Source organism: Zootermopsis nevadensis, unplaced genomic scaffold, assembly GCF_977971745.1.
Source record: "Zootermopsis nevadensis isolate Lab colony 2312 unplaced genomic scaffold, Znev_1.0 Znev_ptg000022l, whole genome shotgun sequence".
NCBI lineage: Eukaryota > Metazoa > Arthropoda > Insecta > Blattodea > Termopsidae > Zootermopsis > Zootermopsis nevadensis.
Genome location: NW_028259154.1, coordinates 3138286 through 3166097, shown reverse-complemented (window position 1 = coordinate 3166097; position 27812 = coordinate 3138286). Strand labels below are relative to the sequence as shown.

Here is a 27812-nt window from a genome sequence, read left to right as displayed (position 1 = left end):
TTTGTCGAATCGTTAAATAAATGAATAAATATCGATATTTGTTCAAAATTTGTATATTTATATACGTATATAGCATCGCCTGTAACACTGACTTAGTTTTGGGGGGACATCCGGTTCAAATCTCGCTCAGATTACTTCTTTTCTCACTAAATATTTTCGTGTTGCACTTGCAGATTGCTAAGAAAACTCACAAGCATGGCCGAGCGGTACGTCCGAAATTCGAACCTGTATTCCCCGAATATAAGTGACTTCCGTCACACTGCTTTTGGGTGCAACATTCTAGGCAGACTGCAGCACCGTCTGCCGGTTAAATTCAGTACTATAATTCAGTAATTTCGGTAAAAATGATCGGATATATCTTAAATTATATTTAAGTCATTTATAAAGTAATGTGACACTGGATAATGAGGCAGCAAGGACTTCTGAAACGTCTGTAAATTTATACCAGACTACACGGTGCAATAAATCAGAAGACCTCAAATCCAATAAAAAACTGTTTACAAGACTTCAGTGGAAGATCTGAATTAAAAGAATTTTCTGGATGTTTAGGCATGAATAAAAAGATAATATTAAAATTGACCTTTAAGTAGGATATAAAGGAATGTACTGGGTTCATGTAGCTCAGAGTAGGGAAAAATGGTGGACTGTGTTGTTGGTAATGTTTTTCCCGTTTAGTAAAGGCGAGAAATTTATGGAGTAGCTGAGAAACTGTGAATTTCTCGAGACGAATTTGGTTACATTTTTACAAAGAAAACTTATTTGAATTAACGGAAAATAAATAGATTCCTGCAAGTATGATCGGCTTTTACTCTCAATGATTTCAATGTATTGGCCAAGGATAATGATTAGGACAGTTTTAAAATTTCAAAATATGGAACGATAATAATAGATAGAATGTCAGTAAAACATTAACACTTCCATTGAAATTCGAATAAAAGCAGCATTCGCGTCTTTTAAACAAACGTACTTACGTATCAGAACGTAGCATTCGGCTGTCTCTGCTGACGCCTGCTGTTACGAAAGACCTGCCCCACAGACGTGCCGGAGAAGTTGCCTATCACTCACGGGGAAGTGTCGATACACATTGCGTGTTTATATTTTCATAAAACATAAATAATACGCCAATTGGCCGCATTCAAACGTCACGTGTCTAGGATTTAGAACAATTCATGCTTACGAAATTAAGATATTTGTGGTTTTTGGGAGTTCCTGTGCCCAAGAGCCGCCATCTTCCTTTGGCCTATTGACTCGAGCTCCTTCCATTCGTTGCTTGAGAGTTAAAATTACAAACTGATACAAATTCCAGCTCATTTCCACTATAACAAATATTCCACTTGTTTAAACAGGCTAACAACTGACGTCTGCTAAGAGGAAAAAAAATTATACAGGGGAATGTCGCTATCGCTGATGAGGTCCTTATGTCTTTTCTCGTTGATTGCTACAGGCATCTGGTGGTAATGTACGTTACTACTAGTGAAGGAATCTCCTCCGTGTTAGTTTTCAGCATCTCTAGTAGCAGGTGGGCTTATACCAAACGCAGATAGTCTTTGCCAGTCAGGAGGTAAGATTTGACCTTGAAAGTGCGGACCCACTCGGAAGTCCGACGACAGCAAATCTGTGGCTGGAAATTTATCAGTTGAAACGCTATGCCAAGCAGATAAAAATTATCATGTTTCTGAAAAGATCCAGCGTCCACCACACCAAAATTTTACGACGCTGCCAAGTTTAAAGTTTTTCTAATGTGTGACAGCCAATAAGTTTTCCACAACCGTTGCGTCATTAACAAAGATTTTAAAGTTTATCATCATACGTGTTACGCGGGTTAAAATTCCTCTGACATTTTTTTCATCATAGTAGATTCTACAGGGGTAGGATTACTTGTTATTATCCACAGTTCATGTCGTTGTACAGATCCAAGGATCCTAAAAGATAGATGTATTATCTGATGCTTTGATGACGAATTGATATAATGAAGTTCTCTCAGGCTATCACCCGTGTCAGGTGGTTAAAAGGTAAAAAATACAACGTTTAGAGAACCATTTCTGTCTTTGTCCTCAGAGTACATGAGGACGAGGCTGGTTGCCCGAGAGAACTTTATTACAGAAAAAGAGAGAGTTAGGAAGGATACAGTAATAGAAACAAAGAGAAAATTGGTGATGGAGAAGTGAGGGACACTGCTTCGGAGGGGGGGGAAGAACATCTTAAATTTATAAGGTTCCCAGGCAATGCCCACTCGTTCTTGTGGTAATGATAATGCATGAGTAAATACGTAAAGGTGATAATTAGTGAGAGCTTATCTAAGTATCCAATGGACCGTTGTTTCATTTATAGCAAATTCAGTGCTTTCCTTGTTCCAAGAAAACAAACTACGTGATTTTTAATATTATTATGCCGATGGATAATTTTATTAATTGATTTCTTTGCTGTTCTGTCGTTATCTCCAGGCACTGATTTGCATTTCATAATATCTGAAGGTGTTAATTAAGGCAAATGGTCGAAGGAAATTACGGACCAAGGTCTGTGTCCTGATTTTGAAAGAGGAGAACAATTTGGCTTTGAAGATACTCTAAAACAACACAAGATGATAACAATATTCACGCCTTCCAATGAAATGAATTTAGTCAAGTTGGATACATTCCACCAGACGCTGAAAAAGAAATCGTTTAACCTGATTTGAAATTAGAACATAATTTGGAGTGGCTATAAGTCTGTACAGAAAATAAAACATTGGCGGTAAGGTTTGGTTCATTGAATTTATGAAGAGATAAAGATACCCAGTCTTAAACTGCTGGAAAATCTTCCTTATTTAGAGTTTCTGGTTCTAGCAGAGAATCCTATTGCATTCATTGTCATGCTGGTGAAGACTGCTGATGGATACAATTTCTACGTTGCAAGAGATTTTAATGTAGACACAAAAGGTTGGTTAATTACTGGAACAAACATTTGTCATAGCAACAGCCGCCTATGATTGTACTGTCCGACAGTACGTTCCACCCGAGCGTATTTTTAAAAGAGCTCGCTCTAAAGAATAACTTGAAGACAGTGCACCACTACTAAACTAGTTTTGCTTTCAATCTGGGCAGCGAGCTAGGCTGAAAAACTTTGTTTTTGCTGTTCATCCTATAAATAGGACAATATTTGTTCTCCGTGATGTCTTACACAAAAGAACGCGGAAGTTTTATATGTAGCTTTTGAGCAAAAAGGTAATAATTCTGACATTTTCTGAACACACTACACTCACATTATAGTCATTGTATACACATATATATATTTTATTTTTATTTATTTAGTTTTCTGTCTGACGACAGGTTCATATGAACAGGATCCTTCCATCCTTTTCTCGGACTGGGACCTGTTCATATACGTTCTTGGCAGATGATCCAGAAGTGGTTTGCCATTGCCTTCTTCTGTGTGTGAATGGAGTAATTGTTGGGATGCCACGGAGGAAAACTCCGTGAAGCCTAGACCACGGCCTTGCCCAACACAAGTTATAAATTCGGGCACCGCCGGGAATCGAACCCGAGACCCCAGGATTACAAGGCCAGCGTTCTAACCGCTAGACCAACGTATATATATATATATATATATATATATATATATATATATATATATATATATATATACATTCAGACCTCCCTCTTTGTGTTATGTTAATAAATTTATAAAATGGCTGCTTGTTCGTCCCGGACGGCACGTTACCCAGTTCTAATCTGCAGCTATATTTTATAAAACGCACAGAAGAGCTGTCGAAGTTGGTACTTCAACAGATGGCCTTAAAGACACCAGAGTTTGGTTGGTTGACCGAAATGATTTCCAAGACCTTCAGCTTTGACAGCTGTCTTAAGCCAAGGCCTAGCTGGACAGTTCGTCGATTAGTGTTTAGAGAAGCCAGAGTAACAGAAATTGACTAGGAATGGAAGATCCCTGTCTGTTCACAGTTAAAGACGTACATTACCGACTGCAAGGGCAGTCGGTAATGTAGCAATTAGTCGGGGAGAAGCATCAGAGACCCGAGAGGTACTAACTATGCCTATTAACAGCAGCTGGCACGTGTGCAAAACAAGCTAGAGAGAAAGACAATGATTCACCCTGACCTTACTTCGGGAAAGAGGTTGGCAAAATAAGTGCACAGCTGGGTCAACCCAAACCGTCCTCTACTTAAGTTGGTTTAGTTTAAATGTGTCAAGAAAACTTTGTTTAAAGAATGATTCAGCGTACGACTTGTCTGCTCCGGATTCACTCTGACTGCGAGCAGTAAACTTTCCTTCTGAGGCCACTGCGCCCGAACAGCACAACCGAAAGTGAAATTAAGTCAAATTTGACTTTGGTAATTTTTATTTTCTCACACCATATACTTTGTTTTAACTTTGGTTCTTAATCACTACTTTACTGCTATCATTTGCCTTGTTTATTTTAAACGTTGGGTACTTTGATTTATTTATTTTTTCTAAAAGTGTTTAACATTACACTACTGCGTAAATGTATTGCATACATTTAGGTTACATTCAACAAAACATGTCGACTTAGAGGATTCGATTTTTTTTTTTTTTTTGAAGCTTTAAAGGAGATGATAAAATTATGAGATAGTCTTAATGATATGGGATCCACAAATTTCTAGTTCTTCAAGTGCTGTACTCTGTTGAAAGATACTAGAACTATACTATCTCATATAATAAGAAAAGTACATTTGTCCATGGTGTAGCATCCGCAGCCATTTTCCTAGTGGACATTTGGTGTTTTTTAAAGATGTCGAAACCTTTCAAGGTACTTTTGTTATTACTGCTATAAATGAAGTATGCAGTATACATATATATATATATATATATATATATATATATATATATATATATATATAGGCTACTTGTGTGTTACCTTCTGCTAAGGGAAGATGAAGGCTTGAAATTAAGCCGATTTAAAGGAACAATTATTGAGATATATTTAAATCATAAAATATTTTAAATAAACATGCAATAATTGTAATTCATTTTAATGTTTAATGTGCTTTTATGTTTTTAAATAATTGAATATTTCGAATTTGTTTAAGATGTCGATTCATATACTGTATTTATTGCAGAGTCGGAGGAAAAGATCTACATGAATTTTGAGAAGCCGTATTTTGTAAGAAAACGTCTGTAACCATTTTAAGCACCGTTTCTGCAAACACGTGTAGGGACTGAACCGGTAGCGCAGACGGGATTTAAAACCCGTACCTCCTGAACACAAATCTCTTTATAAACTTCCACCTGAGTTTTCGTGATGTTCCTCAGTGACACCATGAGATTATATTAGACAGTAAGCCGTACTTTGAAACTGGATGTATAGTCCCCTATTACATTTATATTTATTCACAATTTGTTAGAGTCTTTGCAGTTGAAACAGTGTCGTTAAATGACATGTAAATCACGCATTTGGCTGTAAGCTAACACGTGTGGGAACGAGCTTCATTTTTCGGAAAACAAGCAGGAAAAGCGTGGAAAATGGAGGTGGGAAAGTTTTCGCTTATTGGTTCACTGAATCCATATTTTCCACTTTGGTAGACGCGTGGGTAGTTACGAGATGGCTCGCGGGAGACAGAAAGGGCGGGGGTTAGGAAGGAGGATGGAAGATAAAGACGGGGTGGAGTCTTACAACACATCATCATTTATATAGAGGAGATATCGGCACACAGCGCATGCGTACATTAATCTTCATCATACCTTGGTGCGTTGAGGTATTGTTACGTCAGACGTGCTAAAGAATCGAACCTCGCGCTGCTGGTGGGTTCATCGGAGCGTGGACATATTCGCGATTGACGCCCGTCTGCGTCAACGGTTTGTGTGAGGACATGCACGGCGCCGTAGGAAATTCATACGCAACTTCGGTTCCAACCTGAATTGAAACACCAAAAAGAGAAACAAGGCACATGAATTCTCTAATTCCCTCTAGAGAAGTGCTGGGATAGTACCTTAAATCAGGCCAGGACCGTTTCCTTCCACATCCTTTTCAATTCATTATTCAATAATCATCCTTTCATTCCACTCAAAATAATATGAGATACAGGCAACGTTATTTAAGTAGATCACAGATAGAAATTTGATAAAATATGAAATATTTGAGGAGGTTTTCAAGATGAACTCCACTTCACGGAGTTCATCTCGTGAAACTCTCTCATATGGAAAGTTACCACAAGGAAATGTAATCTGACCAAGTCGGCTCAAGATACTTTTGAATTGTTTTCGTGATTATCCGATCAGAATATCTGCCGCACACTAACCTAATAATTGCGTCGTTATTTCTTTCAATCCTCCAGGAACATGCGCGATTTTACATTTAAATAGGTCATTACAGTGCCCTTCAAATTCCTTTAAGCCTACAAAAGAAAATTGATAAAATCTGTCATTAAAATAAAATTTACCTAAAACCAAGATCAAAACTTCTGGAATATCAAATATACCTGATTTAGTGGGCATTCTCCAACATAAAATTCGTATTATGGGCCTAAAATTTTTTTTAAACATTTAGGTGACCACTTTCAATAAATTAGTTTCATTACATTCTGTGCGTTTTATTGTATTTTGATTCTTTGATTCCAAAAATTGTTCAAGTCCTATCAAACTTTAGTTGTGTAAGTAGCACACATTTATATAATGTCTGTGAATTCCTTCTTTTATTATAAATATACAACTTTATACTTCGTCAACGATAAACAAATAAAATAGTATGCCTACTTCTTAGCCTCGCCAGTGCTTTTATGCATGTAAACACTAATCAAAGTATTTGTAATTTAATTGTCTGTTTATTTGTTCGGCTCAGACTGTAAGGTTCAAGCATTGAGAAATCTAAAGATAAAGTTCCATGTTTATGTTCAGTGTTATCTCCTACGCGGTGTATCTAATACACAAATCGAGATGTGTAAAAGCATCAAAGACATTTCGGTAATCTGTTGTAGTTGTTACACACGCAACTTTTCTAGCAGACGGTGACTGAATCCGGCTTATTACATCTCGTCACCTCCGCCAGATAGCTCTCCTCCTGCCCCCCGGGAGCGGGCATAAATCAATCATTTCGCCGAAAACCCAGACCCCTAGAAAATGACACATCATCAGATAACATATGTCTGTCCATAAGATATTGCAAAATAAACTCCATCTAAATTTTATATCTGAATCAACTTATCTAGAACAAACTTCAATATAGTCGCAGCTACTCTCCACGTTTTGATACCTGGTTACCAACCGCAACCCGAGGTTCGATCCCCGACGGGGGCAGAGGATTTTTCCTCTAGTCTCTGCGTCCAGACCGGCTCTGGGGTCCACCCAGCCTCCTCTACAATGGGTACTGGGGTCCTTTCCCGGGGGTAAAGCCGGCCTGGGCGTGATGCTGACCACTCACCCCCATCTAGTGCCGAGGTCAAGGAAGAGAGGAGCTATACCTCCTCTCCCCCCAAGCGCCTACATGGCGTATAGTGGGACAAACTTTACTTTATATTACTTTTACTTTTCCGATATGAGGCCTGAGTAAAATATTATGAACCTTTCAATCTGTACTTAAACTTCTGGTTTTTGTCTACGTTCACACTTTCCTTTCTTAACCGCGTATTAATCAGTCATCCTACTCTAACATTACACAACTTTATAGCAAGTTTTCGAACGTCGTCTACTTCTGTTCGTGCTTTAAAACATAAACTATCAAACTTCTATTCAAAAATGCTTGAAATCAGACTTCACAGATTCAAATGAGAAAATAATGACGGCTGTGAGTTATCAGAAGACAAGTGAAAGTAAGAACCAGGACAGCTGAGTCAACACGTACTAGGAAATTGGAGGCACAGATTAATGACCGACCCCAAGGGTCACAGAGCTCCCTTCCAGCGACATATTGGTGCTCTGTTTCTCGGAGAAAAACCGGCCACAGCGTGGAGCTGGCCACACTTGCTTTAGTTGAGTGCCGAGTTGAAGAATGCGTGGAGCTGGAGCTCCACTCCACACAGCGTCATTAAGCATCGAGATAAATGTCAGGAGATGAATTCGTGTAGTCATTGCAGTGATAAGAGAAGGCGCTCCCTGGAGAAGAAGCAACGTTGCTGCCCTCTTCCGGCGTGCAGAGACAGCTGTCGAGTCATCAACCATCAACAGCGCTGAAGCCGTCCTGGCGCGGTTTGCCTGACGTCACATATATGACAGCAGTCAGTGACTGATGGCTGCTTAAGAAAAGTTGTGTCACATAAAAACGACGTTGAAGGGAGAGAAATGAAAAGAAGCAGGACGAATGAAGACGATAGATAAAAAGGAAAATGAAAGAGATAGGAGAATTCGACGACCAAAGAGAAGAAATCTTCCTTGATCGCGCAAAAGCTTCACATTTATAACTAACCTCATCCATCTTCTTCCACAAGGGGAAACTCAAATGCAGCTCAATTTGTCAGAAAATCTAATGCGCGAGGTTCCTCCATCTCTCGGGCTGGAGTGTGTGTATGGTGGATGGATTCAGGTTTCCAATAAACCCGACCCAGTCTTGGCCTGACAGCCTGCTTTTGAGGAGATTGAGGCTCATAGGGTGGCGCCACTGATCGGGTTTTTATTTTTTTCTCAACGAGTCTTTTCTATGGAGTATATGGTACAGTCTGTTCAAGAGAAAATTTCCTGCTTGTACTCAGTCGGATGTATCAAGTCTTCCCGCAAAAATTGGCGAAATTTTACTCATTTCACATTGCGGCTTCTTTAGATTCAAGAGATAATATGAATTGAAAATCAACAAGGCCTAAATACGGTACAAATGAAACCAGAGTTTTGTTAAAATCTGGTTTGAGCTTTCAACACTTATTTCAATGTTTAAGAACAAGGTCCTCGGGACCCTAGAGAAGTGACGAAAATGGAAAGCGTGGAAAAGCCCGTAACCTAATGATTGATGTCTTATATGGATGACACAGTATTATTAGTGTACTGAAAGAAAGAAATCAGGATCTATATTCCACAACATTTTTAAAGACACAGACATTTTACCGTAACTTATGGACAGAATGTAAACAAACGGACAGACAGACATAACTAAAGAAGAATTACGAATCAGGTGGTTTAAGAAATAAAGAAAGACCTTGCGCTTTCTCTCTTTTCCACATAGATCTTCCGAGCCCTTCAGGATTTTCAAACAAAATTTTGTGCGTATTTCTACGTGCCCCTTGATTTAAGCATCCTCACTGTTCAATTGTCTTTCAACTTCCCATTACTTCAGTCCGTGTGGGTCCAATTATTCTCCTAACTACCGTGATTTAAATTCACCGTTAATTTTTGTGTTTAAATTAAAATGAGAAACCGAATATCACGTCCATAAAATATAGCGTATAAAATTAGGGTCTTATATTTTAATCTTTACATTCTTAGACAACAGAGGGCAAGGCAAAATATTCTGAACCGCATGATGGCAAACATTTGACGAGTTGAAACACTCTGACTTTGTCCTCGAATCGGCCTGATTGAACTTTGCCACATTTCAAGCAGCGACGTTTTCTGCATTCTAGTGACGAGATATTAAAATACAATTTTCTCCGTGTTTACTAGTGACTTATGATTACGATCAGAATTTGGGCTTGGAATTGAACAAAACTGGGCTGAGGCAAAGCTCTGAAGCAGCAATTTCTAAAATGGGATGAGAGAGAAGGTCAGGACATCTCACTTTGAATTTCGGGCGATGGACACCTTCAACGTACAGCCCTGACACATATGTTGCAGATTTATGTATAATTTTACTGTATTTAATTTTATAAATTTCGAAAGTGGTGCTCCAGGAGCACTAAATCGGAATACTAACCACTAAAAACCGAATTTCGTTTCTCACGTCTGAAGAAGTTCTTCAGATCCAAATTCCCTCACAAGTTCCATGTCGATTTCTGGTCAGGTATAATTTATTTCGCACGGGGAAAGCGTGGTGGCAGATTGAATGTCTGAGTAACACCAGGTAACACAGTCTGCGTTGTTCGGTAATATAAACAACACTCAATTTCTTAGCATATCAGCCCCGAGGCCGTCTGCGTATCGTAACTGATGTATTTTGTGTTTTCTTCTCAGGATCTCTACACAAATGTAATTGGAGTAATTTAAAGCAGACCATCAACTGGTTTGTTCTTTACTCTTTTGAACTCACTATACGTTACATTAGATGTCACATAACCTAGGCATTTTGAGATGTTACAAATCAAGACTCAGCCAGTGCTCATCCGTTCGTACTGAGAATAACGTTGGCCCTCAGACAGACTCAGCTTTTCTGCGGGGGGTGTATATAAAGCACGTCTAGCTATCGAATTTCTTTTATAGGAGAGTCGAGCAGAATTTTTACATTTAAAAGAATTTTTAAATATAAGTTGAAACATAAAAGTTTTTCCTTACAGTACTTTGTATTATTACGTAATTTTAATAAGAAACTTTAATTATTTCTCTTTTTTCTTATGTTTATTAAAAGATGAGCATGTACGACGCATGTGGCCCCCAAAAGAGAAAGGTTCCTGAATGAATAGAATGTAATAAGGGCTCATGTAACTATTTTTCCAAAACGGTGGTGTATTTTGTGAAATATCCTTCTTTAAGCGCATACCCAAGAACTTGTATGACAAAAGAAGCCTCACATATCTCGTTTATATCTGTCATTGTTTTACAAATTGTCTGAGACAGTTACATGTCATCGGCTTGCCACTTTCTTAAGTACAGCCGTACTCTGGTGACAGAGTCTTTAACTACTGATGTTAACTAGAAAGCTCAAAATATAATGCGCTCAGAAACATCTGAGCAACAAATGTATTATATTTTCACCAGCTCTGGATGTAGGCCTTTGTGTTTGGCGACCAATAACTTAAAAATAGTAAGTAATGTGTTTATCTATAACATTAAAGGCAAAGACAGGTCCTGAAGCTCCCTTATTGGATAACAACACTAACCACTTCTCTGAAACCATTAAGTACCTGTATCTTATTTTAACTGCCGTCCTGGTTAAAATAAACACGTGTTCATTATATTCCTTGAAGCGTTATCAGCTAATGTAAGAAGATTGCTGTCTTCTGGGTTGTTGCAAAATGTAGTCAGGTAGAAGTTTACCGACGTTTCAGATGTCCTTGCTGCCTCAATCATCCTGACGGTGGAGGCAGCAACGACCTCTTAATCACTGTCAAACTTCTACAGAACTAGACGGCGCAACATCCCAGAAAACTCTTCAGATTCACCGCCGTAAAAACGTCAAGTCCTGCTTAGAACTTAACTTGTTACTTTCGGCTTAAAAACATTGTTACTCCATCTTATAACACTGGAATATTATAAGTTTTCCCTCTTTGAGAAGTTGTAACTTTTGTGGCATTTGTAATTTTTATTCTAACGTCCTGTAAAGCCTAAAATAATTACCAATAGTACATTAGCTGAATCAATTGTTATGAAAATTAATTCATGCTTATAAAGTTCCGATAATAAAAATATTATCTATTTAAAAGGCCAACAGACGCCATTCTTAATCAGATAAATCTAAGTAGCCTGCTCTCAGCATCCATACGTACGATACTGTAAGCCTAATCATGGCGTTAACCAGTCGATATACCGAGTGTCAGTTTGAAGCACAGTCGTCACTTAGGAAACATCTTATAGCGCCAGATCATCTTCCCTTCCCGCAGTCGCCAGAATTCTTCCGCCACCCCCAACCCCTCCCGTGGTCTGTTGTAATGATAATGAGGCTGCAGTGGCAACCTCCCCTCCCCCACACCCCAGCCCGTGATTGATACAAGACCCCGAAATGACGGATGGTCTCGCTGACATGGGGGGTTAATTTGAAACAAGAACCAGACAAATGTAGTTAATATCAGGGAATTGCTTCACCCCCACTCCACCCCACCCCACCCCACTCGATCCTGAACCGCGATTCGTACAGCATAATTCGCTACTTTATCTTGAGTCTCCCTCTAAGACAGATACTATGAAGTATCGGTAGAAGATATTAGTTCACGATGAAGTCTGGTGTTAACACAAAATACATACCGGTTTGCGGGTTTGCCGTGTACAGGGGCACGACGTTCATAAGAATCGATCATTTTGCGATAAGTTCTTATCGTCTTAATTATTATTTATTTTATTTGTAGTGTTCTGTCTGACGACAGGTCCATATGAACAGGATCCTTCCATCCTTTTCTCGGACTGGGACCTGTTCATATACGTTCTTGGCAGATGATCCAGAAGTGGTTTGCCATTGCCTTCTTCTGTGTGTGAATGGAGTAATTGTTGGGATGCCACGGAGGAAAACTCCGTGTTGCCTAGATCACGGCCTTGCCCAACACAAGTTATAAATTCGGGCACCGTCGGGAATCGAACCCGAGACCCCAGGATTACAAGGCCAGCGTTCTAACCGCTAGACCACCGTGGCTGTTATCGTCTTAATTACTGAGACAAAATATGAACGCCGTAAAACGCAGAAATTATATTAGACAGATTTCGTTCTACGGAATTCTCTATTTGCGGCCGAGTTACCAGCGATAATTTTTCATGAATTTTTGTCCTTCGAAAAAATTACCAGTGGTTCACCGTTACAATTTTCATGCAGTCCTCCGACATCGAACTCACGCGATCTGCATTTTAATCCGTGTCTCGGTGTTCTGTAGGAACATCCCATTTGTTCTGCTTTCCTTGTATACCCGTTCATCAGAAAAAAAGATAAATGACGTTAGCGTAAGATTTGTAAAGACAGAACAGAATAATGCATGGGGCTGCTTCATTAAAAATATATACAAATACATGTAAGACTTGAGGTTCTCACAGCGGTGAGTATGAAGATATCCGTCTTCTGGGTTATTGCGCTGTGTAGTCTGGTCGATGTTAACCAACGTCATCGCCCTGATGATGGAGGCAATATGACCTCTGAAACGTTGGTTAACATCGACCAGACTACACAGCGCAATAACCCAGAAGACAGAAATCTTCATACTCATCGCCCTGATGACGGAGGCAGTATGACCTCTGAAACGTTGGTTAACATCGACCAGACTACACAGCGCAACAACCCAGAAGACAGAAATCTTCATACTCATCGCCCTGATGATGGAGGCAGTATGACCTCTGAAACGTTGGTTAACATCGACCAGACTACACAGCGCAACAACCCAGAAGACAGAAATCTTCATACTCATCGCCCTGATGACGGAGGCAGTATGACCTCTGAAACGTTGGTTAACATCGACCAGACTACACAGCGCAACAACCCAGAAGACAGAAATCTTCATACTCATCGCCCTGATGACGGAGGCAGTATGACCACTGAAACGTTGGTTAACATCGACCAGACTACACAGCGCAACAACCCAGAAGACAGAAATCTTCATACTCATCGCCCTGATGACGGAGGCAGTATGACCATTGAAACGTTGGTTAACATCGACCAGACTACACAGCGCAACAACCCAGAAAACAGAAATCTTCATATACAAATACATGTTTATCAGAAGCCTTTAACACTTTCGAGATCTTCAGGAACATATCCCTCGAGAATACGGAGGTATTCTTTAAATATTAAGGCATCGTTAATAAAATATATAGATTAATGAACTGTACCTTTCCCGTTATGTTTTCTGACCAGAACCTCGTTTATATTGGTTATACCACGTGGTCCACTATATTTAGACCAAGTCAAATTTATTTGTAATCTGTACTGCTAACATATTTGTTATGCTCATGGTCTAATCTGTCCTGTTTTCAAGATAGAACAATACGGATAATTGTCGCCAAGAAACTGTGAAACGAGAAACTAATTAATCTTCTCTAAAATTAATGTCATTTTAATACAAAGATTGCCTTTATTAATTGAAATGGAATTAAACAGAAAAGACTGTGAGTGAAAGCAGAAGGCACGCCAACAGACAGAATTGTTCCACTGTACAATTGCCATGGTTTGTGTAGAATGTTGTTTATAAACAGACTATACAAGCAGCGATTATAACGTATTTTGGAATTAGTAAGTTTACCACCCAGAAATGTAATCTTTTACTCGTGATGTTAACTCACAATACCGCAGTTATTGGGTTATGAAAACTTTATGGGAGAATAAATAAATTAACGCGGGAGATACAAAGAAAACACAGACCTCCATAGGTCATATAAATTGAGAATTTGGGCGCCGAATGTGTCTGGAACTGTCAGAAATGCGGGCTGGTTATGTAAACGTTTTAAATCAACACCATTTAAAAATCATAAATGAACGTAGTTTATTTTGTTTGGGCTTGTATAAAAGACACGATTCGTTAAATGACGTCATTACAAACCACTGACGGAAATATAAAAAATGTATGTGATTGTAACATGTGCATTTTTGTAGAGCGTTCATTTTATGACTGGCATCTCTTTATGTTCAAGACGTGGTATAAATATCTTCTAACATATCCCAGTCTTAAATTGGGAATAATGAAAATCCAATGGCGTTCATTATCATATTTCATCAGGGATGATCGCACAACTAGAAACTGAGCTTTTCCTCATGTTTACTTACCATTTTATAAATATAAGCGTCTCTCTTTACAGTTAGCGAGAGGACAAAACACTGAATGTGTTTGATGAGGAAGGAATTTTATAATATGTTCTCTTTGTCAAATATTATTATAAAGGAGGATGACATTTACGAAACGTAGTAATAGGTAGAAGATGGAAAGTACATGCAAACTTCTGAGTGAGGCCGACATCAGGTTCGATTTCGTGAATATATTAACGCCTTCACAGCACGGAATAGAGTTTAGGATTTTGGTTCGAATTAATTATTATATTTAGCTATTATTTTCGACATATATGTAATGGGTAATCTATGATAATTTACAATAAATAGTCAATAGGTAGGCTTAACTCATATATTATTCTTAACCGCAGAGTTTTTATAACTAGGTTCTAAGGTCCTCTAAAATAATCCGATGTATCCCCTCAGCAAAGTAATTATTCTCCCGCGTCTTATAAAAGCCCTTAGTTCAGTTTACATCGACTATTATGAAACAGATCCATATCGCCTATGGCTAAAATTTTTACTATTTACCCGTGTAAAATTATTGTAGCCTGAAGATTCTGAAATATCGACCCAGAAACCGTTTATAGAAACTGAGCTGTCACTTGGTTTCTCCCAGTCTGTCCACGTAAATTCTTGTGCAGTCTGCTTCCATAAACTAGGCCACTTCCGTTTGTTACATCAACTGTTAAAATTCATTATCCAAAGTCGCCTTTCCACTGATCTGCATAGATTCTCTACAGTTACTAAGGCATCTTTAAAAGTCATGAAACAACAAACTACCAAGTACCTGCCATCTTTACCTAGAATCCCTCATTTAATTCAGTTAACCCAGGCGAACGCTGGGATAGTATCTTAAAACATACAAATGTATTTTTCCAAATCTGAAAATTACTAACATCCATCTTAATCCGACGCTATGTAACTGCTATAGTTGAAACAGCGTTGTTAAGTATCTTAAGCATCAAATCATTGACCCAAAATTCTATCGCCACATTTTATTAATCACAACAGATGACACAGCATCACAAAATAGTAGAGTAACAGATCAGTCAATTGAAGTTGCATGTAACCTCTCGCTGTGAAGTGTCTGCAGACCTGGACATCCTCGTTGCCGTGTTACAAGTTAATTTAGAGAGCAGTGTTCAGCTGCATGATTCGAAGTGTCGTAGGGAAACAGCCTCTTGCCACATGTTGCAGACACAACTTCCAGTTCGCACATCCCCTAACACATCATAAAACTTGGACTCGATCCCAACTTTTATTGGAATGTTGAAGAATTTATAAGCTCTTCCGTACGTAAACACACGTGGCTGCCAGCAACATATCACTTAGTGTTCATAGCAGTAAAATATGAATAGCAACATCTGTCGAACACAACGCAGTGACGAGTCTTAAGCAATGTATTTTCATCAACGCTGTCCATGCTGTGAACAAGATGTAATAATGACTGTAAATCGCCTGACACGAAGCCTGTTGTGTCACCTCTTCATATCGATATCTTACGCCAGTCGATTGTAGAGTACCGTAAGGTAAACCTATGTCCTATATCTCTCTCTGACACACACACAAAATTCGCTGTATAATTTAGCATGAATATTTTAAAAGAGGGTAGTATATTTGCGTCATATTGTGAATTAGGTTAATATTTTAATATTTTCCGTCAAATCACAATTTTAATAAGATAATAAAATATGAAATATTTAAAATATCATTTCACGTTCCGCATCGAATGATCGATTTACAAGAGTATTAAACCTCGACCCGACACAGTAATACTTCTAGATGTCTTCCGCCAGACACGTCATGTCTCTATCAACTCATCACCGACTAATATTGAACATCAGATGAACCACGCCATATATAAAAAACAATACCTTCGTTCTAATATATAACAGTAATCTGATAAGAACATTTCAATAAACTGCATAACATTGTAAATGATTGTAATTCGAGTTTTAAATTTTACCAATCTAATTTATACCTGAGGACGGTTAAATATAACCGAAACATGTCGTAAGAGACGTTCCAATTTGTAAATCGATCATTCGATGCGGAACGTGAAATGATATTTTAAATATTTTATATTTTATTATCTTATTAAAATTGTGATTTGACGGAAAATATTAAAATATTTTAAAAGAGTGAAAAATTTGCTATTTGTAGTATAAAATTTTCAAATCCACACCACAAACTGCTTAACGTTGTCTCCTTGAAACTTGTATAGGAATAGCGATTAAGAAAGAAAGCGACCAATCACACGCTCTCATTATTCTCCTCATACGCACACATACTTGTAGTTTCAATTTATAGAAGTTCTACATTTACAGACTGATGCTCATGAATCCATGCAATGTAATATTCAATTATTTAGAGTGCTCAATATTTCACTTCCTTCAAAAGAATGGACTTGCTTTTGACGTTGCCATGACCACATCATAATTCAATTCATATTGTTAAGTACCCAAGCCACTAACAGATTGCAGAACGAATAGGTGTATGATCTCTGATAGAGGTCCTCGCGGATAATGACGTCACCAGTCTTCCTATGGACGCTGTATAAAATAGTTTATACTATCAGTAAGAGGTGGCAGCACGAATAGTTGGAATGATCACTAATGGATGGCATTACTGTCGAGGACGTCATTACTCGTCGCCTGTGATCAGGAATAACAGTGTCATGGTGAAGAATAATCCTCATGGCCTTGAGTATCTGTAAAGTTGGTAGGAAATCAAGAACTACGAGTCTGGGTTATCCATCAATTACATAATATCAAATTTAGTAAATATCTGATATGTGGTGGAACGTGTAGTTCGTAAGGCCACTAATAGATGGCAGCACACGATCAATCCTGAAACACTCGACAGACATGCGCAGAACATTCCCATAAAGCATTCTTCGCTAAGACAGAACGTTAAGTATACCTATGTGTTTTCGGTGCAGGACTTATGTTTCTGGGTAACAAGATTAATAAATATAAAAAGATTTACGAAAAAAATAGGAGAGTAAAAAGCGTGAAATGTTAATTTTGTTTTGTTTCAAAATTTGTTACAGTTCCATCTAATTTCTAAACGTTAGAAGATATAAAAATATTTTTTTTGGTCTTTTGTGTGTTTACGAAACTTGATCTCAGATTTTTGTAGAGAACCCAAGATACGAGCATTTCAGACCAACGTGCTCAGGAAAATATTTGAACCTAAGGACGAAGTAAGTGAACAATTACAACTTGTATCTTATTGTGATAAAATGGAGGACCCAGTTACGGTCTGGTCTGAGGTTAGAATGAATAAGACGAGGAATGCTCACTACGTTCTTTTGGGGTAAAATAATCGGGAAAGTTGACTGACAGACCGAGAAACAGGTACGAATATGATATTAAAACTTTAGTGGGGGAGACAAGTTATGAGGATTGGATACGAGTCGAAAGGCAGGCTTTGGCAGTGGTCATTTTCTGATACCCTGAGGCTAGTTATAGACGACAAACCTACACTAGACGTGTTCATTTGACAGGTTCAGCCTCATTTAATAAGAAAATACATGATACCTTCTTATCATTGTGATTTAGGGTCTAACCAACCTAATAACATTTGTACTAGTAGACAGATTCTCATGAAACTTGGTAGAAATGCTCATACACAAAGGTCCTGTCGTCAGTGGCGTATTGCCAGCATGGTTTCCCGCTTTTACTCAAGTGTCCTTCTGAAGAGAAATCGTATGTTAAAGCCAGGTTCTGTGTAATGTGTGGTAATAATTTTGAATTTGTCAGTCTTTAGCAGAACGTAAAATAACACGGCTCGACAGATCGTACGAAATTTATATGTTCAGTATCTTTCTGTATGATGGTTATAACAGATGGACCATTAGAGGAAAGGCTTGGGAGATTGAGTGTGGTGACAGAACATAGGTAGATCATTAATGTACGAAACATTTTTGTATTTCCACAATAAAAAACGTGGCGCGAATGACAAACTTTTGAGTCATGCCGACTGCATTTAACGTTATCCGATTCTGATACTATTAAGGCATAAACTTAATGGAAAAGGAGCAATGGGAAGATCGAAGAAGAAATGGATTTAACAAATTTAGGAGTCAGATAGGAAAAAAATCCCAATAACTGACGGTGTGATCTGGTTAATTGAAATTACGCATATAATTTGATTACTAAATTATATAATTTATGATTCTGTAAGTATTTTAAAGCTTTCGAAGGCGTCGTAATTTCCCATAACATGTGGTGTACTGCCTGTCAGACGCCTCCGTCCTGTGCAAATGCTTGGACTACATACTCACTTGTCATTTCATATAACTGGTATCTGCCAATGAAAATAATACGTTTGAGGACCGAATCCCATGAATTTTCCAAGAGGGTTGACGTGGGTGTATATCATGCTATAATGGTGCACAGGGTATTGAATGAAAATTCTAAATAGAACGACGATGGGGAAAAGACTCCAGATGCAGACGGGAAGGGTGAATTCACAATGAACCTTTGCCTCTTGACCTGATCAATTGTGTTACAGCAACTAACATATATAAGGAAGGGTGTCTCCCTTACAGAGATGCGCTATATTTTCAAAAATCGCCCATATGTTCGCATACGTGTCGGTCAGCCTACGTATGTCACCAGGAACTGCACTAAAATCATGTACACATCCGGTGTTACTAAAATCAAATTGTTTTAGCTCAGACAAGCGGCCACATTTGATACAACGCCTGCTGTTATATTCATAGTTTCTTAGTTCAAACATAACCACACTTTACTACCTTTCGTTTCGTTTAGATTTAACAAAATATGTTTAAAGGCAAAAATAACACCAAACTATGCAAAAATAAAAATACAAGGAAATAATCCAAATATACCGATAATACAACAAAAAGCAGAAACATTATATATAAAATCAGAAATTAAACAATTATATAAAAAGAAAAATCAATTAAACATATAAACTTATAAAAAGACATTTAGAAGCCGCAAATATATGGAAGGATGTATGGATAGACATAGAAAATGAAATAACACAAAAATTAAAAACTGAATTGACAAAATTATATCAAAAACAAAATAATAAAATAAAAATATTACGAGACAAAATAAGAAACAAATATAATAACAAATTTCAACAAAACGAACCACCACACCCTTTCGCATATCGCATAAAAAATTTAACTAATATCCAATTCACACAAAACAAATATAATAACCAGACTTGTCTATGTATAGCTTATACAGTGTAGACTAGGCGGGTTATTATAAATTATTAATTGGAAAGAAAGCGGTTGTAACCTTAGTTTAAATTATCTACTATCCGTCCGCCAAGAGAAATCTGCTGGGAGCAGGAGAAGGGATGATGTAACCGCGCTTGCGCAGTCCTACTATTCCCATTTCAAGAACATTGTACGCCAGTAGTTCCTAGAGTCGCAGTGCTTTGTGCGTACGAACAGCGGTGTGGAAGTAGACTCATGTTTTGTAAAAGATTATAGCCATCCATGTCCATCTCAGTCCCAGCGGACTTCTCGTGCTGTCCTACCATTTGTAAGGAACAACTGAGGTAAACCATAAACATATTTCTAGAAATATTTACACATTGTCTTCATTGGTTCGTATCTGGTGCCTGAACAGCTGACCGCTGCATTTTACTGTGGAGAATGTCGATTGTGGTCCAATGGGTTATGGCTTCTCCATTTGAAGGTGATGCCTTCGTCTGGAATCCTGGTAACCACTTACAAGACTACAGGGTGTCACAAACCAATAGATCACCATCGACTGGTAGAGGATGTTCGTACTGACAAAATAATATCTGTTGTACCAACTCGAAAATAATTATGCTTGGAAGTACATAATGATCTCGAACGTGATTCCCTTATTAAAACACCAAACACTAAGCCTTAACAATATCGTGGCAACACAGATGGACTGTTTGCTGTTTCAAAAGTAGGTTTATAGGACCCTCGTAGCGTGTCTTTAAGTGCCTAACTTACTTCATGGATCCTAGGCCTTCCTAAGAAGCTAACAGTCGCTCAGCCACTCAAGAAATTTCCAACATTTTATGGAACCAGAAAGTTCATTATCGTTCCTTATCCTTAGGCAGATAAATCCAGTGCCTACGAGCCAAAGGTCTATTCATCGTATTCCTATTTTACTATGTTAAATGGGTCCAGTTGCTGGCTGTTGCAGACATGAAATTGAACCTTTGGGTTCCATAAATGAGTGGAATTTCTTCGTTTAGGGAATTTATATTTTCGTCTTACTTCTATTGAATGAGACTCTAGTGAAATAACTTTGACGTAGTTTTTGCATGCTAGGCCAAAGCAGAGGCGTCTAGACGTAAGCTGGTTTTTCGCCGTAGAGTCCCGAGTTCAGTCCCGGGTGACTTTAAGTAAGATTTGTGGCGAATAAAGTGTTTCTTAAGCAGATTTTTCCCCCGAAGACTTTCACCTAATTTCTCTTTATTTTCCACTTTCCCTAGTCATCATCACGACAGTTCGCCGCATCCTGGACCCCAAGTTATGGGTTTCACTCCTGAACAAGCTGGCCTCGGTGTGAAATCAGTTTACATAAATATTATTAATAATAGTAATACTAGTAATCGTAATAATACTAATTATAATAGTAATAAAATAGCTTCAGTTCCTAGCATTCATTATAACAGAATATGTAATAATAAGTTCTAATTTGAATTAAACAAAATTAACAAACGAAACCTTATGAAACTTTCTTCGCTTAAAATTTCTACAGATTTTGGTAGAATATTGTCATCGTTACTGAATTATTTTTCAAAGCAGGGAAACCTCAGCTAATTTTCCCCACGAATCTTCCGATGTATATGGACTGAATATTCTTCGTTACGCGTTGAAACTTATTTAATTCCAAGCACAAATAAATTATATTGAAACACTATAAAGTTTTTGTATGCACGTAGTGATGTGAGTAATACAGATTTTGACGTAAATACAAATATTAAACAAAATTAAGCAATCCTGGAAATAAATCCTTGAAATAGACTATTTTTTATTCAAAATCCTTTCTCCGACGTCTATTACCGCCATACCCTCTGTAGTTGAACAGGGGCGAAAACTAACGTTAACCCAACGTAAAGTGGTTACAAGGGGTGGCCAGAATCATTGCATTATTTATTCTGTTCTCACTCCACTGTCAGATTCGGGTACTTTGACAGTGCATTTGTTGAAAAGAGACACGCACATACTCAGATGACACCGTTACCTGTGTTAAGACCTCATTTCGAGATACCGCATCCAAATAGACGCGTGTTCAGGGCAAGGATTCGGTCATTATGTATGTGACCGGGGCAGGATCAGACAGGCGTTATGTCCCGCTGATAGTTATTGGCATTTCATGAAACTTTGCGTTGGTTTAACCAATATTTAACCAGTGTTTCCAAAATGTTAAGAGACGCGCTTCACCTAATCAATAAATGACACGACATTTACATACCTGGTTTTAATCATAGTTATTGCATTTAGCCTATATGTGTGCTGTGAACCCGTGTTATTTTCATCTTTTGAGTTCGTAAATCTTGACAAAACCTGTTACCATGAAAGACACGGGCTTTTCCATGCCTAAGTAAACCGAGACGTAATTTCTGAGCGTTTAGTAAGGGTGTCTTTTTTTTATACTTGTAGATTCTTCCGTGTCCCGTTCGACGCGTCTTGGTGTGGGACTACGCTGCGGTTTGTGGCCTGCTGTCTTGGTCTCGCTGTTGGGATGTGGGCCCATGATTAGTAACAATTAACACTGAACCCCATCTCCTGCTACAAGTTATTCCAGTGAATTCAGTTTTACGCACACAGAGTCCAACTGCAAATATTTTCATTCTACTCAAATCAACTGAGCACAGTCCTTAACCGCAGTAATCACCAAACTGTACGCTTCAAGGCCACAGAAGGACTTCAAACCCCCCCTCCTTTCCGTGCATCTCTAAGTCACCAACAAAGTGTTGTTAGCTTTGCTAACCTGCTACTGCTAAGCTGTCTTCACTCGCCTGGCCTCAGCTTAAAACTTAAATGCAGATTTTGTCTGTGTTAATTGTCGACAGTGGCCATGTCTGGTTGATAAATATTTAATTACAAAGAATATAATTATTATTTCTAAAAATGTTAATGTCTCTTGTTTAAGCAATGTCATATTCTTATCTCCAATGATACTTAGTTATTGCTGTCAAAAATGAAAATTTATTTAATCAGCAATGTCTTCGTTCTATATTCTACAAGAAAATCTAAAAATAAGTTATACATTTTGTAAGATATGTTATAACACTTCAATTCAGGACCCTACGTTAAGTGTCGGTATATTTCATAAATTCCTGCTTCAGAATTGTTGTTATTATTGATTTTGGGAAATTAAAAGTGTCTTTGCATAAACTAAACTAAACTAAATAATACTAAAACTATCTAATTTTCATGAGATGATAAAGTTGCGTCATATTGTGATAAATATATATTTGTTTAAATCTTGTCAGTCAAATCACAATAAAATTCCTATTAAATATTAAAATATTACTAAAATTAACATTTAAATATTTAAAATGATGTTCTCTATCGAAATGTTCGATTTACATTAGAACATAACTTTTTACACGACATGTTTCAGATCTAAAAGAACCATCTTCAGGTGTATAAAATTATATAAACTTAAATATAATTTCTTAAATGCAACTTTTAGTCAGATGTTTATCAGATTTCAAATGATGTTTTCTTCCAGATTTTATTGTATTTTTTAATATCGTATTCGAAGTTGTTCTGTAAAAAGTCGTGTTAAAAGTGATGTTCTAATGTAAATCGAACATTTCGATAGAGAACATCATTTTAAATATTTAAATGTTAATTTTAGTAATATTTTAATATTCAATAGGACTTTTATTGTGATTTAACTGACAAGATTTAAACAAATATATATATAATTTTCGTCTATAAAAACGATTTATTTTTAACTTACGAAACTTTTCACTATAATCTATTATTTCTATAGAATTTTATAGCTTTATTTGTTTGAACTCTCTTCAGTTTCTTGTCGTCAGTCAATAAATTAGTTTATAAGTTTACGAAAAGTAACAGTACTTCCTGTGTAACTCTTCATGTAGCTGACGGTACTTGCAGTCTACAGTGTTGATTGGTAATGAGGTTAAGTTAAGCCTTGGTAGTGCAGTAGCAACCAGAAGGGTGGACAGACGGACGTGGAAATAAGCTCTACCACGGCTACACTAATTACTAATTAGTGCCCCCTTTCTCACCCCTCCAACCTGCTAGCACGTGTGGAACTCGGATCTTTTTCTGTTCTGTGTCTCTCTATTTACGGTATTCGGCCACAGCTTTGACGACATTTAAACCATCTTTTGGGTGATCTCGGTTTTGCTGACGCCAGAAATGTCTTCCTGCAGTTCAGTTACACATGTCGTCTTCACAGTCTACTCGGACACTGTTAAATATTTGTTGCTGGTCGTAACAATCGATCAAAGATCATAGTACAGATACTTCAAACAAAAGCTGTTAGTTGTTCAACTGTTCAAGAAATTTCCTCCTGTATAACTGTAACCATTAGGTAAATTTAAAAATAATATACCCACATAAACGTACGTTATTTTAACAGCTGTCAGATTATGAGCTGTTCTTTCGATGTCGGCAGTAGTTCCCCATCGCTGGATGTTGTTAATCGGTCATCGAAGGTAACACATTTTCGATTCATCTCTTATGACGTGTCCCATTTAATTTTCCCAGGTTTTAGTGTCATATGTTAATGACGTATCAACTTTGAAAGTAAGCCTTTGCCAGCGTTCATGGGAAAAATTGTCAATAATATATTTGTGAGAGTTATTGTCCTTATAAATTAGTATCGAACTTTAGGTCCACATTTAACACTATTTTCACTGCAATACATGGATTATTTTCGATTTTAGCCAGTCATCAACAACGCCCTGCCGTGGCCACGGAGTGTTGGATAGATTTGAAAACCTGACGCTATAACACAATTTTGTACACTCCTTGTTCCAAATCTTCCATAATTTTTACAAACCGTTTAAGGAATCCTTACCGTTCGTCTCTGCATGATAATAACCTAACTTTTGTAGACTCAAAGACTAGAAGTATCTCTTTTAAAGAACATTGTAACGTCTAGTGTAAAGATTAAGTTAATCAGATGTCTTTCTTTTCAGGTGGGGTTTTCCATTCCGTTGAACAGACCGGTAAGCAAATTCCATTTCCTTTTACCCCCCCCCCCCTTGTAGTGTAGTGTCTGCCCAAAGGTTTAATGCGGAGCATTGTTTATATAACAATTTCTCTAACAAATAATAAATTTTGTATTTGTCTTCTCTACATAGCCTAAAATTTCCCAAATAATTCTGTCCCACTCGAAATTACAATGATTTCGTTTGTTTTCGAGAACTGAAACACCAATTCAAACACGATTTTATATAACATTGTTCTTTTAAAATTTGGCAAATTAGTCCCACTATTAATTGGTACCAGCAGGGAATTCATTGCTGGTGGATCATTTTTAAAACGAATTAGAGCTTGCTTCTGCTGCTAAATCCACATTGTGAATCAGTTTACAACTCCTACCACAACTATGCAACGTGCTAATCGCTTATGCAATCAAACTGTATGTACACATCAGAGCGAAATGCGAAAAGGTAAATCACATCGTTAACATTAATTTCAAGATGCATTCTTATGATAATAATTTCTGATTTGTTTTTCAAATCGTTCATAGAAGAAATGTTCCTTAATGTGTGACCGTTTCTTGGCTCCCAACAGTTTTCTCGGCCAGAAACCAACAAAATTACATTTCAAGCTAATATTTTTGTCTACATCAGGTAAATATAAAACTGAATAGATATTAAATAAGTTGTGGAGAACAACAATAATAATATTAAGTAATTGGAGTCCCCTTTTTGCATCAACACTGACTCGTAAAGCCACTTTAAAGTGTGCCCAAAATTACTTTTAAAATAATTACGACGCATGGAATTAAAGTACACTTAAATATTTCCTTTACAGATTTATAAAACGTACGACATGTTAATCCATAAATGACAAGGGATAGTTAAAATCAGAAAGAGCATTTTAGATATTCTCTCTCACTGTAAGCTACAGCAAATAATTTCAACTTGTTTCTCTGTAAAGCACGCACAAGAGAGTTTAAGTCCTATTATCCTCTTTGTCTGCTTGTAACCTGATCTGCCTTTGACGTCCATACCATCCGAAAGCTTATAGAAGTGCGTATGTTATTGTAAAACACTAAAATCACTATTGAATCCCATGAAATATACTCCATTCCCGTTTCAGTCGTGATTTTTATCTGCGTGCAAAACCGAATTGTTTCCACGTACAAACATGCCGATCTGTACTAACGCATCTAATTCTGTCTTCCCCCCCTTCTCTGTGTATAAAGTTTCATTTCAAAAGCATTAGAATATCAAACGCGCAGGCTAATAGCGCGCTATCAGGCCTGGCTGCTTCAGTAATTCAGTTAATCCAATCGTCACCATTCTGCTGTATAATCGTAAATCGCACGGTTCATCATGGTGATTGATTGATGCATATTCGCATGTAAATGCTCGACAATCAGTTTCGGAAGGACGGACGGACAAGCTTCCAGTGGGCATGGAATGATGAGATCGCACTCATGTTTACAGTGCCAACTCTCGGCTCAATAATCGAACACAGAGGTGGATTTGTACGCCCACAGATAGTTGACATTTTGTACAGATTAAAAGTGCAGTTGTGGTTGATTATTTTCTAACTAAACTGCACATTTTCCGATGCACTTTTAACCGCGTACACTACGTATTCAGTTTTAAAACACCGTGCTGCTGATGAAATAACAGGTCCGTGCTGAAAACTGCGTGGAATATTTAATGATTAAATGTTGGAGCTATCGAATTAAAATTAATTGGTATCCTGTTTTCGAGCGTACATAAAAACCGAAATATGCCATTTCCAATAGAATTTATTATTATAATTGAACCATTCCAGTATTTCAGAACGTATTTTATACGCTCTCGTCGCTGTCACAAGCCTATTATTTATGAAAGACTGCTGTAAAATAGCCCAGAGCTGGCTTCTGTAACTCATACCGACATAGTTCTGAAAAAAAAATTTCGCACAAAGTAGAATTTGAGGTTTACACGGCGGTGTCTGAAGATGGCTGTCTTCTGGGCGTAGTCTGGTAGAAGTTTAGCGACGTTTCAGAGGTCCTTACTGCCTCCATCATCAGGGCCCTGCGCAACAACCCAGAAGACAGCCATCTTTGTTCCGCACAAAAATCTAAAATTTTAAAAAGTAGGAAGTTAATCGTAAAGGCGACGAGAATTTTTAATAAAATAATATCCCTGAAATATTTTGTCTAACTCAATAAACTAGAGTCCTGTTTGAGAGACTGATAGTAACTCAGCTGACCACAAATTATCAACCTTTTATGTAACCCCAAAGGTGAATAGTCGTATTCATAAACTCCCACAAGTTAAGGTCAATTTTAATATTATCCTTCTGTCAGCAGCTAAGTATCTCTAGTTCCCGTCAGATTTTTAACTAACACTTTGTGTGCATTTCTCGTCTCCTCATTTGTGCTACATGTCTAGCTTATGTCATCTTCCTTGATTTTGTTTTGGTGATCAAATATTTTGAAGAGCAGAATTATGAATATTTTCCTTATGCAGTTCCCTCCACTCTTGATTCTTTTTCTGCTCTTTTCGGTCCATATATCCTCCTCAGCATCCTCTCGATCAGACTAGGTCTGTGATGACGTAGCATTCAATAAATTGTCGGATATCCGAAAATAAATTTCGACCGCAGGACAATCGAGGACGTTATAAGCCCACAGAATGTTAGGTCCACCAACCAGCACAAGGTTTATTTGGGAGCAGGAACAAACATGTCGGTACAAATTTATATTTCTCTTATACGTTATTCAAGTCTGTTTTCCAACAGCTAGCTCAGTGGTCTCGGCCTTAAAATTGTTCTGTTGGCTCACGAAGTTAGGGAGGGCGTAGCATAGAAGATTGCGTCTGTTGACATTTCCCATCAGCGGTTTCAGAACGACTACTGTGCTTGCAAGACGAAGTCTGTCCCTTCCTTGCCCTGTTCCTTGTTTGCCGATCTGCCAGTACGTGGTTAGTTGCAGGTCTAATCAGATCACTCAGACAGGTAAGGAGACACACAGACAATTATTCAGTGGCTAGCTGCCAGGGGTCGAGAACATTTGGCCTGTTGGCCTCATTTCTCACGCGTTCGTAGAGAAAAGATGTACAAAATATTCCTGTTAACTCCACTGTGTGTATTTATGTGTCCATCTGTCTGATAATAACATCAAATTGAT

General features: G+C 37.7%; 2 long non-coding RNA genes across 3 annotated transcripts in view; one reads left to right on the top strand and one right to left on the bottom strand.

Annotated features, from left to right (window-relative positions):
* LOC110841561 (uncharacterized) overlaps positions 1-27812 on the bottom strand; it is a 203909-nt gene that overhangs the window by 73555 nt on the left and 102542 nt on the right. The window contains exon 2 of one of the 2 annotated variants that reach the window (XR_002547226.2): positions 5697-5868. The exons of the other annotated variant lie outside the window; for it this stretch is intronic. This is a non-coding gene — a long non-coding RNA (uncharacterized LOC110841561). The remainder of the gene's footprint in view (positions 1-5696; positions 5869-27812) is intronic. 2 annotated transcript variants of the gene reach the window in all.
* LOC110841562 (uncharacterized) overlaps positions 1-27812 on the top strand; it is a 188548-nt gene that overhangs the window by 131523 nt on the left and 29213 nt on the right. Inside the window, exon 2 of the long non-coding RNA XR_002547227.2 lies at positions 24649-24678. This is a non-coding gene — a long non-coding RNA (uncharacterized LOC110841562). The remainder of the gene's footprint in view (positions 1-24648; positions 24679-27812) is intronic.